This window comes from Xenopus laevis, chromosome 3S (assembly GCF_017654675.1).
Source record: "Xenopus laevis strain J_2021 chromosome 3S, Xenopus_laevis_v10.1, whole genome shotgun sequence".
NCBI classification, from domain to species: Eukaryota; Metazoa; Chordata; class Amphibia; order Anura; family Pipidae; genus Xenopus; species Xenopus laevis.
Genome location: NC_054376.1, coordinates 100,555,494 through 100,574,463, shown reverse-complemented (window position 1 = coordinate 100,574,463; position 18,970 = coordinate 100,555,494).

The following is an 18,970-nucleotide window of genomic DNA, read 5'->3' as shown; positions in this document are numbered from 1 at the left end:
GAGAAGTTATAGTTGTGTGAGGCTGAATTACAATATCATTTCAAGGAATTCTGCTTTCAGGTGCTTATCTAATGATTCCCATCAGTTCACTGGAGCAAATTATTCAGCAAACATAACTGCTTGAATGGCTCCCCTTCATCCCAGCCTTGCTTTATTGCCAAAATAATGAGGAGTGATGGATGCCAATGTCAAAAATGCAGTCATATTCCACTGGCTCCAAACATTTACATTTTTATCTTAAGTTGAGTAAATTTGCAATAAATCTGGTGCTGTCAGGGCCTACATCAGTAAGGTGACTTTATTCGGCATGCTAACACCTTTGAATATTTATTTCTGTAAGGGATTGTGTGGGACCCATTTCAAAATTCCCCGGCCTCAGCGGTATGGCAGTTTTCTCTATGACTCATATTTCCTTCCATGAAGGCAATACCATTATTGTATTGAAGTTTTATAATCAAATGCTGTTATAAAGTCACCACGCTTTCCCCCAGACTAGGTATTTGTATCATTCACTTGGTAATATCATTTTATTTTTATGGTGGTCCCGAAATGGCTGTGTGCATGATCTCTCACCCATAAACCCCAGCAAGTGCATGCTGTCCAGTTATCTTGTGCCATACATCTGAAACTCTTTTTGTGGGTTCTTGACTTAGACTGGCCCAGTTAAACAGGGACTATTGATGAGTGCTGTACGTTTCACATATAAGAAATGCTATTAATAATAATATTGGCAGTACACTAAAGCAGGGGGTCAGGGGAGGGGGTACTACAGCTCCTGGAAGAGGCAGGCCCGGAGATAGAAAATAACCATTTGTGGTTCAAAAAAGGGACAGAGCCTATGCAGGAGTGGGTGGTAGTTGCATAGTTTGCTAGCAAAGTTTTAGCATAATGAGGCATGGCTGAGTGGGGTGTGATTAGGCGTGTAGGGGTCCTTTTTATCATTTAGACCCAGTTTTACTTGGTGGCTGGAAGGGTTGCTGCCCTTTGCTGTAGACAATACTGGCTGGCATTGAACTGGGTGATGGTGTGGAGGAGGGGGTGGGGCATGGATGGGTGGGGCAATGACATGGATGGATGGATTGGGTGGAGATTGGGTAAGTAAAATGATTTACAGAGCTGTCAGGGATGTAGGGTAAGGGACATTGGCAGGGAATTGGGGCGGAACCACTAGGGATTACAAATCTACCTTTACATTTGTGATATCTGCCCAGGCCTTGCCAGTGAAACACCAGCTAGGGAGAACCAACCCCTTTTTATTAAACTCCCCTACCCTACATAGACCCCCCTCCCTGCTACCCCCCAGCCTATGTGTTACCATGGGTAAAAACCCATAACTTTTTAATTACCCCTCGTTGCAGATTCAGGGCATCAGAGTTCACGGGCGCCATCTTCTTCTCTTTGGTTTCTATGTAGAGTAGGGGATTTTAATATAAAAGGTTTGGTTCTCCTTTAAGCACCTGGTCCAACCTGAATCCCAGATTCTCCTTGAGATGGGAGTGATGTCATAGCTCCTCCCCCATATGTCATCACCTAGTCCCTTCTACATCACTGGCACTACTCTACTGGCAGGTCCCACCACACAGGGGGGTACAGGTGACCAGTAGGCTAACAATTCAGGGGGAGAAACCTTCTAGCTTAGTAGTATGGGACCCCATGGTTACTGGTATTGGCCCTGCACAAAAGCTGCAATTCTAGAAAGAATGTCAGTTTGTATCTGAAAATTGTACTTTGCACAATGCACTTCTTTCATATGTAAGCCACTCTAGTAAACAATTAGTATTGAGATATATCCTGTATCACAGAGCACCTTAGGGACAAGTTTGGCTTTGCATCCAGTCACTACTAATAGAGCTTAGTCAATTTATTATTGATTTTTTTCCCCTGTACATTTTTAAAATGCCTCCTCTGAGGATTAATGGCACCTGCTGAAATCTAAAGCACCATCTTTCACTCTGTTTTATTTGATGCTTGCGCTCCTTACATGGAGTTCAGTGTTTGTTTATTACACAGAAAGAGTTATGCGCACTGTAAACTCCGGCTTCTGTGGAACTTGCTGTAGTTAAGGACTGAAGCAATCATTTACTATATGCTTCATGCTTTATGGCAATCCAATATTTTCTGTTTAGAATGTCTTGTCTTGTTTCCAAAATAGCTATCGGCCTGGCAGCATTTCTTTGGGCCACGTGCATGTCACCCAATTTTGATGGTGTAACTAGAAGTTAATAGTCTCTATAGACTAATGGGTTTCATAAACATATATTGAAAATACCATACTTCCCCAACAGGGGGCAGATTTACTAAAGGGGGAAGTGGCAAACGCTTGCGACAATTCGCCAGCATTACCACCCACAGGAACATCGCTGATTTACTAGCGGGAGCAGGCACCAATTAGCTAGCGAAAGAGATAGGAGCTAGCGCTCATTCGCACTCTATCACCAGTTGACAATCTGACGAATGGACGTTACTCCGCAAATTCACAAAAATGGGGATTTTGCTGAACTTACCTCTTTCACCAGACTTGTCTTCACCAGCTCAGACCAGATGAAGTGCACTCGAGTGCATAGATCTTCCTCAATCTTCTGTTACTTACATCACATTCTGTGCGTGGGAAAAACATCAAAGTTCAAAAAACACTGGCGTCTTTTCCTTATTTCAGAGTGATAGTCTGCAAAAGTCCGAATTTTTTTTTTATTGGGTAACCGGTTTCCCCCATACATTTTCTAATATATAGAACATTAACTATACAGTGGGCTCATGTGTAGGGCATCTATTGTCTTTTTTAAGGTTCCCTGGACATTTGTAATTAACAGTGGAAATGTAATGTATTTGCTGCAACATATAACATAAAGACGTCCATTCAACTAAATTTTCCGCCGTATGCAAATTAACCTGATCACAAACCTCTAGCGAATTTGTGCTAGGTAGAAATGAACGCTAATGCATCTTCGCTTTGAATCGCTCGAATTACCGAATAACGCTAGCAAAAAGTCACCAGGGTTTCGACATCCACAACGAAATTCCACATTTTAGTGAATAAGTGTTGTCTGAGCGAATTTTCGTCTGGCAAAGTGTGGTGATGGGTGCGAAGCAGTAACTGGCGACTTTTCGCTGGTTAGTGAATCTGCCCCAGGAGTCCAAGGGTCCGCCTCCTTTGTAATTACACCCCTGCTCGTAATTGCGGCAACATCCAATTCATTTTGTATTTTCCTGTGAGTTAAATGCCCCTAGTGCAAGGGTGGGGCATGATGCCTTTCTGTTGATATTATTACACCACCGTAATAATAGGAATTAAATCACCATCCATATATTACCAGGGAAATGGAGTGTTGCTTTCAATGATTCACGTATGAGTGGTTGTGAAATGAACATCAGTCCTCGTGAGGCCAGTTGAACCATAACACGATGGACTGTTTCCCCCATGTCTGTGCTATTCAACATCAGGTCAATACTGTTTGGAAAGATAGATGCTTTAATGCCGTAAACATACAAGCCAAAACAGTGAACCAAAGGAAATATTGACATGTATATAAAATGTTATTATGAACTTGGATGGGGGTGGAGGGTTACTCCTTACTGTACATGACTGATACCTACCAATGCTTTACATCACCCCCCTCCTTTTTTATTTCAATTTCCAAAAGTGCAGTATGGGCTAGATTCAGTTTGATGAGAAAACATTATTATTATGGTTTATCGTGTGAAAACAAATGGGTGAAATTCAAATTGAGAAGTAAAAAAAATGTTTCTCCTAATTCAGTTCCAATTTTTCCCATAGACTAAAATAGAGTTGTACATGTGATATATAGTGAGATACGTTTTTCCTCACTGAATTGCTTCTGCCTCTATGGGACAATCTGGAATTAAATCAGGAGATAAGTCGTTCTCATCAAATTGAATCTGACCCAATATGTCCTAATAAATACATGCAGCAATACAAGCACAATGGCTTCCAGTTGGGATATGTACAAAATAAAATCACATGCTAGGGATCTGCTATTTTCATTTATTAAAAGAAAAATTAATTATAAACAAACAAAAGCGTGTTTTATATTTTTGATTTACATTTTTTATTTTACATTTTACAGAACGTTGCTATACAACCTATAGCCTTTATTTAATAGTGGAGTTCAATTTTAATACATTCCAAGAAATTCGCAGTGGAGGAAGGTAACATTGTTTATGAAAACAATTTTTGGCATATTCCATACTAAAGACATTTCAATATCCATGAAATTCAGGATCCATGAACTTTGCAATTCATAGTCCCTTTTTGGCTGGTCATACCATCAATTACGTCAGACCAATCTCTGTGCAACTTCTGTTTTTTTTTGGTAAAAAATAACAAAGAGTGTAATGGGAGCACTTCAAAGCAAACTTTAATGAAAATGTGACTGATCTGGACAAATTCACTACAGGTATGGGATCAGTTATCTGGAAACCCATTATCCAGAAAGCTCGGAATTATGGAATGACTCCATTTTATCCAAATAATCCAAATTTTTAAAAATTATTTCCTTATACTCTGTAATAATAAAACAGTACCTTACTAAGATATAATTAATCCTTATTGGAAGCAAAACAAATCATATTGGGTTTTTTAATGTTTACATGATTTTCTAGCCGATTTAAGGTAGGAAGAACCAAATTACAGAAAGATCCGTTATCCGGAAATCCCCAGATCCCGAGAATTCTGGATAACAGGTCCCATACTTGTACAACAAACAAAAGTGAGTGCATTGATCAATGCACATTCATAACAATTAGGTAAGCCCCACTGCAGGATCAGCATGATGCATTCTCCTAGAAGTGGAAAAAGAAGATTAGTTTCCCTTTAGGGTGGTGACACACACTAATATTCTGGGTGGTTAGTCGCACAGTGAAAAATCTCCTCTTCTTTGGGTGACTAATCTCCCCGAAAAAGAATGTAAATCGCTGGCGGGATGGCACTTGGATTGCTTAGTTTTCCGAAGTTGCCTGAAGTTTGCTCGTGAGGCAACTTCGGGTAACTTTGGAAAACAATCGCTCCAAGTGCCATCCCGCTGGTGATTTACATTCTAGCCAACGGAAGGCTTTTCGAAGAGATTTGTTGCCCGAAGAAGAGATTTGTTGACTAATCTCCTCGGAATCTTAGCGTGTATCACCACCCTTAATGTTTCAGTCTTGGCAGCTGAAGCTAAAATCTGCTTTGTTTCTTACAGGAGAACTAAACCCCCTTTCTAATAAAACCCCTACCCTCAGTAGTCCCCCCTCCCTGTTCCCCCCCTGCACAGATGTTCACCCAAGTAAATGCCCCATAGCTGGTAATTACCCTCTCGTTGCAGATGACATCTGATGGTGCTTCGGGAATCTTCGGGTCCCTTCGGCAATTTCCGTGGCTTTCGGAGCATGAACAGCTGTTCGGGACTGGAATATTGCTACAACTGAAGACTCTCGAAGCGCTGAAGATGGCCCCTGTGAGCTCCGATGCGCTGACTCTGCAATGAGGGGTAATAATTACCAGCTTAGGGGCATTTACTTGTGTGAACACCTGTGCGGAGGGAGCAAGGAGGGTGGACTATGGAGGGTAGGGGTTTTATTAGAAAGGGGGTTTAGTTCTCCTTTAAGTGTTAGACATCCGCTGCTCCTACCTTATATGAAAAGATTTTTTTCGCAGTATTCACTTTTGCTTCTTAGGATATGGACGGGGTAATTGTTTACATTAGATCAGAGTTACAGTGCCTTTCTCTATAATTATTTGTAGTCTACCTGTTAATCATATTCTGTCTGTCTGTGGCTCAGCACCTCATCATTGACCAGTGTTCCCCACTCAACATTCACGCATGTCCTGCATTCACTTTTATTGCCTCTTTCCATGAAACACACCCTGCAGGGGAAATACCACTGAATTTGTTCCAAAGATCCTTGTCACCTTCATTTGTATATTTTGTACTGATCATTTATCTTACGTACAATAAGGTCAACTTCACAGGCCTTTCGGGATCTGCAGCTCATCACTGTTGCAACAGCATCATTAATAGCAGTGATAGCGGAGCAGCAGGATAATTCTGTGGAAACGATGGCAACTTTAAACATTACAGAAAGACGTAAACATTTATCATTCCTTGTGATAGTGTCCATCAACCTGTCAATGAAAATCTGAAAGACTGCAATTCATTCCTTGTCTGTGAGTTTGCCCTTCATCTGCCTGGGGACTTTCGTTTAGCGTAATTTGCTACCATTTGCTGTGCTTAATATTTTGAAATATAGATTTGATTTATGTATTTTTTTAAATTTTGGTGAGTGAAAATAGCTGACTGCCAAGAAACTGCAGGATAAATCATAATCGGTATGTTCATACGCCATAGGGAAGCATTAAAAGTTGTGGAGATGGGATGGGCAGAATATTTTTCAGCCCTGCTCAAACCTGCTCTTTAGTTAAAACACTTAATAGGGCAAACTATTTGTTTCATGCTGAATTCTTTCTAAATGTGTATTGTCAGTTAGTAAAGAAAAGAAATCTCCAGGCTTTTCTACTTGTTTTGATTCTTTTGCCCCTTTCTGGCAGTATAGTAGAATTTGGGGTTCCTTGCACTTTGAGTTAGAAATATGTGTAGGTAGAGCTTCAGTTCAGTTACTAATTTTTACCTCTGTTTCCATTCATTTTTGCCATTAATTGTGTGCCTAGTGGTGTGAGTAAAAGCTGTTATGCTAAATTTGGTGTTAAGTATAAATACATTATTATAACCTATAAAAGCACATGAAAACACATGTTTGTTTTACCTGTTCCAGGCCAACTCCATCATGGGGAAATAAGTAAGTGAGACCAATGGGCAAATCATGATTTAAGTTTCTTTCCTTCTTGAAACTGTAAAACCGAATCAATGTAAAACTGAAAGATAAGAATCAGATGGGATTTCGTGGATAAGGGATCTGTCTGTAATTGGGATCATCATACCTTAAGTCTGCTGAAAAATTTTTTTTTTGAACATTAAATAAACCAAATATAATTGTTTTGCCAGAAATATAGGTTGATGTATTCTATGACAGATGGTCTTCCCTTAAAGGAAAACTCTACCCCCCAAACAATGTAGGTCTCTATTAAAAGATACTGAGTAAAACAGCTCACGTGTAAAACCCTGCTTCATGTAAATGAACCATTATCATAATAATATACTTTTTTCGTAGTATGTGCCATTGGGTAATCATAAATAGAAAATTGCCATTTTAAAAAATAAGGGCCGCCCCCTGAGATCGTCAGATTCACTGTGTACACATACAAACCACATGTAAGGTCACATGAGCCAATTAACAGACAGAGTTCTGCCTTTTGCTTCCTCACTTCTTCCTGTTACAGTTAGTGTTGTAGTATTTCTGGTCAGGTGATCTCTGAGGCAGCACAGATAGAGTCACGAAATGGTGGCTCAAGGCAAGAGATGTAAAAGGGCAATATTTATGTATATATATATTCCAGTTTGGTAAGATTCTTTAATATGTCATTCAATTTGATAAAAACTATGTGTTGCTTAAGTATTCATTTTGGGGGTATAGTTTTCCTTTAAATGAACAGTTCAGTATTAAAATAAACACTGGGCAAATAGATAGGCTGGGCAAAATAAAAAATGTTTCTAATATAGTTAGTTAGGCAAAAATGCAATGTATAGAGGCTGGAGTGACTGGATGTCTAACATTACAGAACACTACTTCCTGCTTTGCAGCTCTCTAACTCTGAGTTAGTCAGTGACTTTAAGGGGACATAACGTTCAGTGCATTTGTGATTGATTCTCAGTATTCAGCTCAGATTCAAAAGCAACAGTTATAACGCATGTGTCCCCCCCTCAAGTCATTGATTGGTTACTGCCTGGTAACCAATTAGTGGAAACCAAGAGAGCTGCAAAGCAGGAAGTAGTGTTCTGGCTATTATGTTAGACATCCAGTCACTCCAGCCTTTATACATTGCATTTTTGGCTAACTAACTATATTAGATACATTTTTTATTTTGCACAGACTATCTATTTACCCAGTTTTTATTTTTACATTGAACAATTCCTTTAATTGTGAGCTTTTTGGATTTCTGTAGCCCATACACCCAAACTGCAAAACCCTTCCAGCCATCTCTAAAAATGTATTCCAACCCATGATTCATTATTTACTATTTTGAATCCTAATTAGCCTGAAGCCCATTCTGAGGCCTATATGACCTTGAACTCTGGATCATTCCTATGCAATGTTCTAACTCTTATAATATATTTTCTTGTAACTGTAATCATTTTATAAGATGCAGCTACGTGCAAATGCAACAGTTCTAAAAGCGGAACCTTATAGCCAACGCCTATCTAGCTGGTTATTATGAAATTGCTTGTGGTCAGGTGAATAAACAACTGTACCAAAACATTCAATGGAAATGTATAAATAATATTTATTTGAGAAATGATTAACACTGTCTCATATACAGCAATATAAAACATTTTGTTTCAATAAAAGTTGAACAAGAAAAAAAAAAAATAACTGTACCAAGTTTATGCCCATATAAGAATATATTTTTGCTTAGCCTCATTATGTAGATTTTGCAGTGGTATTTTAACCAATCACGTATAACACAATGCTTTTGATATAATATGGATCATGATAAATATGTGTGTGGGTTGGATATAATGTTCTCCCGAGCTGCTGAATGCTTCTCTATTCTGTATCTCAATAAACTTCCTTCTCTGATTGAAACTTTGAAAAAGGGCGTTGGCTGCATTCATTGGGATAGACTGACACAGAGGTCCAGACCCAACAGCTGGTGCCGTGACTCAGATTCGAATCGAGGTTGCTGCGGTCACTTGCTAGTAATGTGATAGAGCGCTTAAAACTACAACAACAAAGGCTCACTACCTTGGCGGTGGACGTCTCCCATACCATTTAATGTAGGACCACCAGGACATCGTGAACCTTTGAGGGTCTGGCAAAACTTTCTGCAAGCAATACATCTATCTATCTATCTATCTATCTATCTATCTATCTATCTATCTATCGTATCTATCGTATCTATCTATCGTATCTATCGTATCTATCTATCTATCTATCTATCTATCATCTATCTATATCATCCACTAGGGCATAGACCTCAAGCCAAAGTCATTCTAGGCTTTACGCAGACAATTTCCAAGGAATTGCAATTTATTTGATTGGAAAGTACCATTTACTGGCCAAACAAGATCAGGATTTCTGGATTTTCATTTTTTAGTAAGGAAATTCCAGCATTGGGTGTATTGTGAAGCACATCTACCATACTTAATAGGCATATACGCAGTGGGAGACAAATGGAGCATTGGCTGCAATCATTGGGATAGACTGACACCAGACCCAACAACTATTTACCTGCTTTTTTTGCCCCCTTGGCTATTTCATCTGGGATGTTGAAATCTTCACTTTCAGTTTGTGTATCATTACCACTGCCTAATTTCACCAAATATGTTTGCAGTTTATTTGCTTCCAAAGTCAACACCAAGAATTCCCCACATTCCAGAATGGAAACCATTAGGGTTATGCAAGAAATACTGCATCAAATAAGCATCATCGCCCACAGTCACTTGGTATATTGCTTTGTATTAAAAACTGGAAATAATCAAGCCATAGCAGCAATTTATAGCATATTATCAAGAATTAAAATGAGCTGTAGTCAATACCAAAAGAGAAGGATTATTAAAGCAACAATATACAATAAAACATTTTGAAATCTTCAAGGGACAGAGATTTGATGATAATCCTATCTGCTCTATTTACATTTGACTCATGTTTCTTAGGTTTTTAGCATTAAACACATTTTCTCTAGCTCCAAACACCTAAACAGCCCCATATCTTCCTTTCTGAAGTCTGATTATAATGTTATTTTGGAAAGTAAAAATTGCACAGTAATCTCCGTCTGTAAAATTACTCAAGATGACTGATGCAGTGAAAATAGTGATGTTTCTCATTAAAGATTCTTTTGCGTTTGTAATTAAGCACAGCATGCCTATTTTGGAGAGCTAGCAGGTGGTTGTTTAAAGTTACTTAAATGTGCAAAACAAGACTGCAAATGTGGAAAACCCAGCACACAGTAAAGAGATATGCCCTGGCCAACAGTCTTCTGCAAAATGGCATATTATCAGATTCATTTGATAGTTCATTGATAAGAATGAAAAAGCAACTGAAATAACATAATGGGAAACTCTAGATATAGATCTTGTGAATACATTAAAGGATAACTCTGTAGCACCCTTGTGGGTTGCATCCTTTTTTTAAAATCAGTGTTACTACCTGCTTTTCATAGCCAGTAGCAGGGCCGTTACTCAAAAAATGTCCTCAGCCTTTTTGTGTTTTGCACCCTTTAAATATCAAGCAGAGCATTCTTTCATTACTGGTGTTGGAAAGCTGATTTCTACTTACATACGTCATCTGGGATTGATTGCACATTTATAGGAAACTTTTTAGGTGTACATTTCTTCTGGAGATTGTGCAACATGAGGCGTTTGACTGCAGTCAGGTGTAAATAGATAGACAGAACGGCTGCACATAGTAATTATGCTGCAGCGGAAACAAATGTTTTGTGTTATTTCTATAAACCCTTATAGGGGTCATTTGCATTTTACAAGTGCAAATCCATGTGCAGAATTTGGCCTAGTGTCAAAGTGCTGGTTTGGTCTGCCATGATGAATGGCACACAAGGTGCAAAGTACTGTACATATGGGTGCACCCACGCCCACACACACAATTTAAATGTTGACACTGCCCAAATTGGCAATCTGAATATGATGACATTCATGCACACACTGGCCAAAAACTCTTTGCTGTAACATGCATGGGATTTAGCAATATGAGTTCGAATTTGCATCAGTAAATTACTTGCAGGTTATACTGCATGCTACATTTCCGGTACAAAATGCTGCAATGTTCTTAAAAAACAGGGCTTTTTGGACCACTTTTTTATGCTTTGCACATAGTGTGAATTTATTAAGTGAGCTGTTTACATTTTCAGGTTTACGTAACGTAACGCTTCACCAAAAACATTGGTGGTCTATTGTTGGTGTGTTCAAAAACCATATAAAATTGTCTGCATATTATATCTAAAGAGATATTTCAAAATGGCACTTCAAAGAAAGCATATTTGTGCATACAGAACATAGTAAAACAAAATTACCCTTTTTTGCACAGCACACTGTGCAGTGTTATTCAAGAGAAGTACAGTGCTGCAAAATAAGTTGGCGCTCTATAAATTTTGTGCATGTTAATAATAGCCTTCCTTTCAGGTTACGGGTTCTGACCCATGTGGAGGACACTTCTTTCTTTTAGTCATGGGTAAGCACCCTTGGTGAGTGGAGCCTGGACGCACAGATAGACACAGGCAGTTCCTTTGGCCAATCTTACCCTCTCTGATTATTATTTGATTGGGTCTTAATCAGACATTGTTTGGGCTGGATGGAAAATCCTGCTGCCCAAGTACTGCATCTGGCTCTGTTTGCAGTCTTTCACTTGCATGTCTGCACTGGGTGCCTATGTGATTTCATCACTAGATTGGGTCCAAATCAAGCTAGCCTGGGAATCAGGCCAAAAAACTATATTGAGACAACTTGCAACTGGTCTTTGTTTTTTATTATTTATGTATTTTGAAATATTCCTTTTGTTCAACAGCTCTTTAGTTTGGAATTTCAGCCGCTACCTGGTTACTAGGGTCAAAGTTACCACTCACCATCAAAAGCCTAAGGTTTCAGCTTCTCAATAGCCGCAATGATCCAGGACTTCAAACTTGCCACAGGAGGTCACCAGCTTGGAAAGTGTCTGTGACACTTTAATATGTAATGTACTGTATATACTCGAGTATAAGCCGAGTTTTTCTGCCCCCAAAATATGCTGAAAAACTCTACCTCGGCTTATACTCGGGTCAAGTGCAAAAATGGTCGCCGGCGCCTAAGAATATTCGCCGGCGCCTTAGAATAGTAGCCGGCGCCTAAGAATATTCGCCGGCGCCTTAGAATAGTAGCCGGCGCCTAAGAATATTCGCCGGCGCCTTAGAATAGTAAACGGCGCCTAAGAATAGTCATCCAAAAACGAGATTGAAACTTACCAGAAGCTGCTGCATTTCTCACCCTCGGCTTATACTCAAGTCAATAAGCTTTCCCAGTTTTTGGAGGTAAAATTAGGTACCTCGGCTTATACTCGGGACGGCTTATATTCGAGTATATACGGTACTGGTTGACTGTAATGAGTTGCTACCTGGAATTCAGAAATGCATTGGAATTGGGGGGGGGAACAAAAAAACAAACAATGTAATATGGTATATATAAACTTATAAATACTGCTTTTAAAGGAGTTGTTCACTGCATTGATTTAAATAAGAGACTAGAATATGAATAGGAGAGGGGCTGAATAGAAAGATGAGGTATATCAGGTAGCAATAACAACACATTTGTAGCCTTACAGAGCATTTGTTTTTTTACAAGGGGTCAGCGACGCCCATTTGAAAGCTGCAAAGAGTCAGAAGAAAAAGGCAAATGGCTATAAAACTATACAAAATAAATAATGAAAACCATTTAAAAGTTGCTTAGAATTTGCCATTCTATAATATTCTAAAAGGTACTGTAAAGGTGAACCACCCCTTATAAATTATAATAAATATTATAATAAATTAATTATCTTGTAAATGTCCAATAACCTTGTTTAGTTTGGTGGCACCATTTTAGAAAAGGCTGTGTAGTTGTATTATTACATATGATTATTGGTTTCATAACATGTGAAAAACAATATAAAATGCATATGTATGCTTGGTCTTTATTAGTGTGTCATTTCTTCCATTGTACTTAACAAGAAGATGACTGCTTTCTAGCAGATAATTCAAGACATTGATTAAATCCCATAGAAACAAAGACTTTTGTAACTTCCAATCCCTCTTCAGGCCTCTCAGCTTGCATCACAACAGAAAATGTACCATCCACTCTCGCATCTATCAAGGTGCAGGCATCTCAAATTAGCTTGTTCAATAACTGACCTGCTGCATGGAAAAACCAAGATATCACAGCATAATTTGCAATGTTATTAAAAAATGTATATCTCATGTTTGAAAGATGCAGAAAATGCAAAAGGTTTGGAGGATGCATAATCATTGTAGCAGGCAGCAACACAGGCAGGAGATATCCGTTTTAATGTGTTTTCATCCTGAGCACATGACAAGCATAAAAAAATAATATATTATTATTATTATTATTATTATTAATAATAATAACAAACAATGTGAGTATCTTTTCTCTGCTATATCCCTACATATTGTCTGCCATGTTTTCCCAGAGTTCCATTAAGTAGAAGTTATTGTTTGATATATTAAATTCTGATATATTTTCTATCATGGATTTCCTTGCCTAGCTGATCTTTCTATAAGAAAATCCCAAACCTGAATGAGTTGCACATGTAATATAGTTTGCTCATAAATGGAAAGCTTCTTATTATATGTGTTTCAGCTGAGAGATCCTCATTATGGCTTGAGGATAATAGGCAAATTATTAGGATACACGATCGAAGACTTAGGCCTGTCATTATTTATATAATATAATAAGACTGGCGTTTCAATTAAAGTGCTCCAGCTCTATGGAGAATAAATAATAAATGGGAATGGGATTGACTATTGCTTAGAAGAAGACAGCTATATGCAAGAATTATTTTTACCCACTACTATTTATCTCTGCCTGTTTCCACCTACTGCACATTTTCATTGCAGGGGTCTTCTGAGATGCAACAATCTCTAGGGTCTGCATGTCCCTTGACTTGACTGGACGCAAGAGTAATACAATCTTGTAAAAAATAGCCCTGCGGCTCAAAACGCTGTTTATGACCTAATTTTTGCTAATGAATAAGATGGAGATTTTAGGTGAATTAGGACTGCTATTTATTTGGGGAGTTTTCATATACTGTATGTAGCACACCCTTGGGTTTCATATTTAATTTTGAAATCTGACGTGGGGGCTAGACATGTTGTCAGTTTCCCAGGTGCCCCTAGCCTCGTGACTTGTGACTTGTGTTCTGATAAACTTCAGTCACTCTTTACTGCTGCACTGCAGTGATATATACAGTTCTAACTCTCCTACATAACACTGTCCAATTTCTCTACTTCCTATTACTACTGAAAAATCCGGAGACGTTTGTGAAAATCCACATAGACAAGCATCTCCATGAACTCTCCTAGCTACACCTAAAGGTTACTATTCCATATTCCATGCTTTTAGATCTCTCTGCTGCCTCTGATCCTCCTATTTTTCCATTAATGTACCTTATCTCTGAAGGAACACTGAGGTATTGCAACGGCAAATATTCTATTTCAAACTTTTTGTGCACCCCTCAGAATTGTTTGTTGCGGACACGTCCAGCAATACCAAGTAAGACTTGACTTGTTTGTGGTGAGTTGTTCAATAATGAGTCGCGGAGTTACCGTTCCTATTCTAGATTTAAGAAATCTAAGTACGTTTTTAAGTCAAATATTATATTTTGCCTTTTATAACAGAAAAGATGAAAAGTACTTCAAAATGCTGCGAAAGTCAAGGCGATTGTTATAGATACGAAAATGGAGAAATGCATAAGTCTGTACCTGCTCTGAGAGATACTGGTAATTCAGAAGCTTGCTTAACCTACAATTGTGAATATATTAAGGATCTTTCATGATATGGAAGTCCTCAGGGAGCTGGAGATGAAATGAGCCCTGATGCAGACAGACATGAGCTAAACACTACTCTGCTTAGAACTGATTTGATAGGAATAGTCTGAAAATCACTGCACATTTCAGCAGCTGTCATTTCCCAACTGTCCCTATAAATAGAGAATGGATGTGAATACTTAGTTATGTCACTATGTACATGACTTTTAAAGTATCAAGCTGTTAAATTGTTGTTTTAATTGGACACTATACTGACTGATTCTGCATTCTGCAAGTAGTGGAGACAAGAAGTGAAAAGTTCAGGTGTAACAGAGGAAGGAACAAAAAAAATGAACAAGATGATATTATTTTATTAGTAGCTGTCAGTCTCATGCACAAAATGTTTATTTGGAGCACAAAACAATCATAAATTTATAAAGAAAAAAATACCATACCAAAAAGAATAGTGGTACCTCAGTGTTCCGTGATCCCTGAGCTTCTCCCTACTAATGCGTTTGGACTCGTTTGAGTCTGCACTTGCAAATGTAAAATGAATTTGAAACAATTCAGATCGGATGCAGTATAGGTACGGGATCCGTTAGAAGAAAACCCGCCCGTTATCCAGAAAGTTCCAAATTACGGAAAGGCCTTCTCACAGACTCCATTTTCTCTAAATAATCAAAATTTGTAAAAATGATTTCCCTTTTCTCTGTAATAATAAAACAGTAGCTTGTACTTGATCCAAACAAAGTTATAAATAAACCTTATTGTAAGCCTAATGGGTTTATTTACCGGTAATGTTTTCATAATTTTCTAGTACATTTAAGGTATGAAGATTCAAATTACAGAAAAATCTGTTATCTGGAAACCCCCAGATCCCGAGCATTCTGGGTAACAGATCCCATACTTAGAAAAGGATCCTTAGTAAAGGATCAGGTAGAAAGATTGATAGAAAGGGTCCCCAGAAAAAAGGAAAATAGGGCTTTAGGAGATTCGGGGAGATTTTGTTGCCTGGCGACTAATCGCCTCGTCTTCTGAGCGACAGTCTCCCCAAACTGCCTCAGCGTGTTTTCCCATAGGCTATAATGAAAAGTTGCCTGCCCTAAAGAACACGCAGTGATGCGTTTTCCATAGCCCGAAGTTGCCTCCGTGAGTCGCCAGGAGACAAAATCTCCCCGAATCTCCTCGTGTGAACTAACCCTTAAACCAACAAGGGCTGTCAAAAAACAGAAACCAGATGAAACCATATTATCCATTGCTAGTGATGGGCGTATTTATTCGCCAGGCGCGAATTCGCGCGATTCGCCGCCAGCGAATAAATTCGCGAAACGCCCGCGAAAATTCGGCCGAAAAAATTCGCCCGTGCCAAAAACGGGCGCCGGCGTCAAAAACGAGACGCTGTCACCGTTTCGCAAATTTTTCACAGTTTCGCGAATTTCGCTAATTTTTCAGTGAAGCGAACGCCGCAAATTCGCCCATCACTATCCATTGCACTTTCCAAGAAGTTGGGCATACCCGTGAGACATGTGCACATATGCCAAACAGAAGGGGAATGGGAATAGGCACATGACCGACAAAAGGAATGAAGTTGAGCCATTCTCCCAGCATTCATAACAACCAATTCTTTAGGCACAAGTCAGCGGTTTCTGTTGATACAGCCTACACTGGGAACCCTGGAGCTACTGCCACCTTTGAAAGTAGCAGATTCCTGACAAAGGGAGGTTTTCCCCTCTGAACGTTGTATATTGTTTGTCACGGCCATGGTTATTAATAAAAGGCTGAAAGCCATTTTGGTTATTTGGTGAGCGTTACCTCCTTTTTATCTCAAATCTTAATGTGCCCAGATTCTCACCTGGTCCCTCTACTCCTGGTGCCCCTGCTGTGATTTCTAGGTCTGCTCTCCTTATTGTCACACCATTTCTCTTCTTGGATGCAAATCATTTTACTGATTCTGGCTTCATGCTATAGAACATCAGCCCTGCCTGCATTCTCTGCCTCAGCAATCATTTATTTACTCTCTTCATGTCTTCTTATGTGTATTGTAATCATTGTGTTCTAGAATAACTCTTGCCTTGCGTTGGCCTAGCTTTCTTATACATATTTTTATTTCCCCCCCCCCTACATTTTGCCTTATTTGAATTTTTGTTACCTCGCTTGTACTTCTGTAATGATAAATTTTTCCATCTGACTTTAAAACTCAAAAGCCCTCATCTTCTTGTAATTTCTCTCACATATTTGTTTATTCAGATGCGTTTCCTTTGAGTAAGTTCCTTTAACATTTATTACCCAGGGGCTTAAATGATAAGCGTATTCTGCCAGCATTGTTTTATAGAATGCTCATTTATCTTCAGTATTTACTTTCTGCCAAAAATATTCTTGCAAAGGATTTTGACAGAATTACCTGACTAAAATGTTCCTTCGTGGAAAGAAAGGGCAAACAATAAGCAGATTTGGAGATTTGTGGGTGGATTGTATTTCATTTTTTCAAATGTACAAATACACTTTTGTAATAACATATGCACAGGTGGATTTTTACAAATTATGCTTAATTATTGGTGGGTACTAATTAAAATTGATTTGAAATGAAACATAAAAGGATGCAGTGAACTGTAGCCCAGCAACATTAGGGTTGTATTGCTATAAAAACAAGGAAAGGGTTAATCATTTAGGAGCAATTTGTTAGGCACCCACCACCAGTCATTATAATTGCTAACCTGAGATCCCAGGCTTATTCACTGCAGAACACAACAGCCTAGGCTACTTTACTATGTCACTCCACCATCTTTTTTCTTGTCCCAGTTGCCCTAGGCCATTGTATATACAGAAAAATAAAATTGGAATTTGTACAGTAAAATCTGAACGCTTACTATACTGTATATAGTCCCAATTCAAGTAATACAACTAATGATGCATGGTTCACACATGAGCAAATTCAAAAGAGACTAGAATATGTTAAGATTAACAAAGGTCCAGATTGCTAAACCTCTTTACTTAGTTTTCAGGATTCGTTGAGGTCTGGCATGGTGCCAAGAGACTGGAGAATTAACTATAGGCCAGTTAGTCTGATGTCTGTGGTAGGAAAGCTTTTTGAAGGGTTAATAAAGGATAAGATACTGGACTTCATAGAAAATCAAAATACTATGGGAAGATTTACAAAAGAGCGTAGTGGCTAACGCTAGCGACAATTCGCTAGCGTTGCCACCTGCAGGGACATTGGCAATTCACTAACAGGTGCATACACCAATTTACTAGCGAACCAGACCATCGCTAGCGCAGTTTCAGACCCAACCGCCAGGCGTATTTTTGCTTTCGCTACCCCGCAAATTCATTAAGTGCAGATTTTACTGAATGTTACCATTAAGTGCAAATTTTACTGAATGTTACCTCTTCCGCCAGAGTTGACTTTGCCACCTCAGAGCAGACGAAGTGCTAAAAAGCAGCTAGATCTTCCTCAATCTTCTGTCACTTACAGCATATCCTGTGAGCTGAAAATGCATTAAAGTTCCAAAAACGCTTTGACTTTTCCATTTCTGAAGCAGAATTGCCTGCAAAAGTCCTGACTTAAACTTTTTTTGGGTAACCGGTTTTCTCCAGACATGTCATAACATATGGAACATTCATTTTACAGTGGGCTCATGTGTAGGGCATTATATTAACTCTCTTGTCTTTATTAAGGTTCCCTGGACATTTGTAATAAAAAGTGGTAACTTCAAGCATTTACACCAACATTTTATAATAAAGACCTCCATACAACTTTAAATTACCTGCCGTATGCAAATTGAACTAATCGCAAGATCACTAGCAAATTTCCACTAGGGCACAAATGAACGCTAGTGCATCTCCGCTATGAAATGCTCACACTGCCGAAGTAACACTGCAGTCAATGGCGACAATTCGACCTTTAGTAAGTCTGTGCCAGCATGGTTTTATGTGTAATAGATCTTGCCAGACTAACTTAATTTATTTTTATGAGAAGGTAAGCAGGAACCTTGATTCTGGGATGGCAGAGGATGTGATTTACTTAGACTTTGCTAAAGCATTTGATACAGTGCCCCACAGAAGGTTACTGGTTAAATTAAGGAATGTTGCACTGGAACATAGTATTTGTACCTGGATAGAGAACTGTCTAAAAGATAGACTACAAAGAGTGGTGGTAAATGGAACATTTTCTAATTGGACCAGTGTTGTTAGTGGAGTACCGCAGGGCTCTGTACTAGGTCCCTTGCTTTTCAACTTGTTTATTAATGACCTGGAGGTGGGCATTGAAAGTACTGTTTCTATTTTTGCAGATGATACTAAATTGTGCAGAACTATAGGTTCCATGCAGGATGCTGCCACTTTGCAGAGTGATTT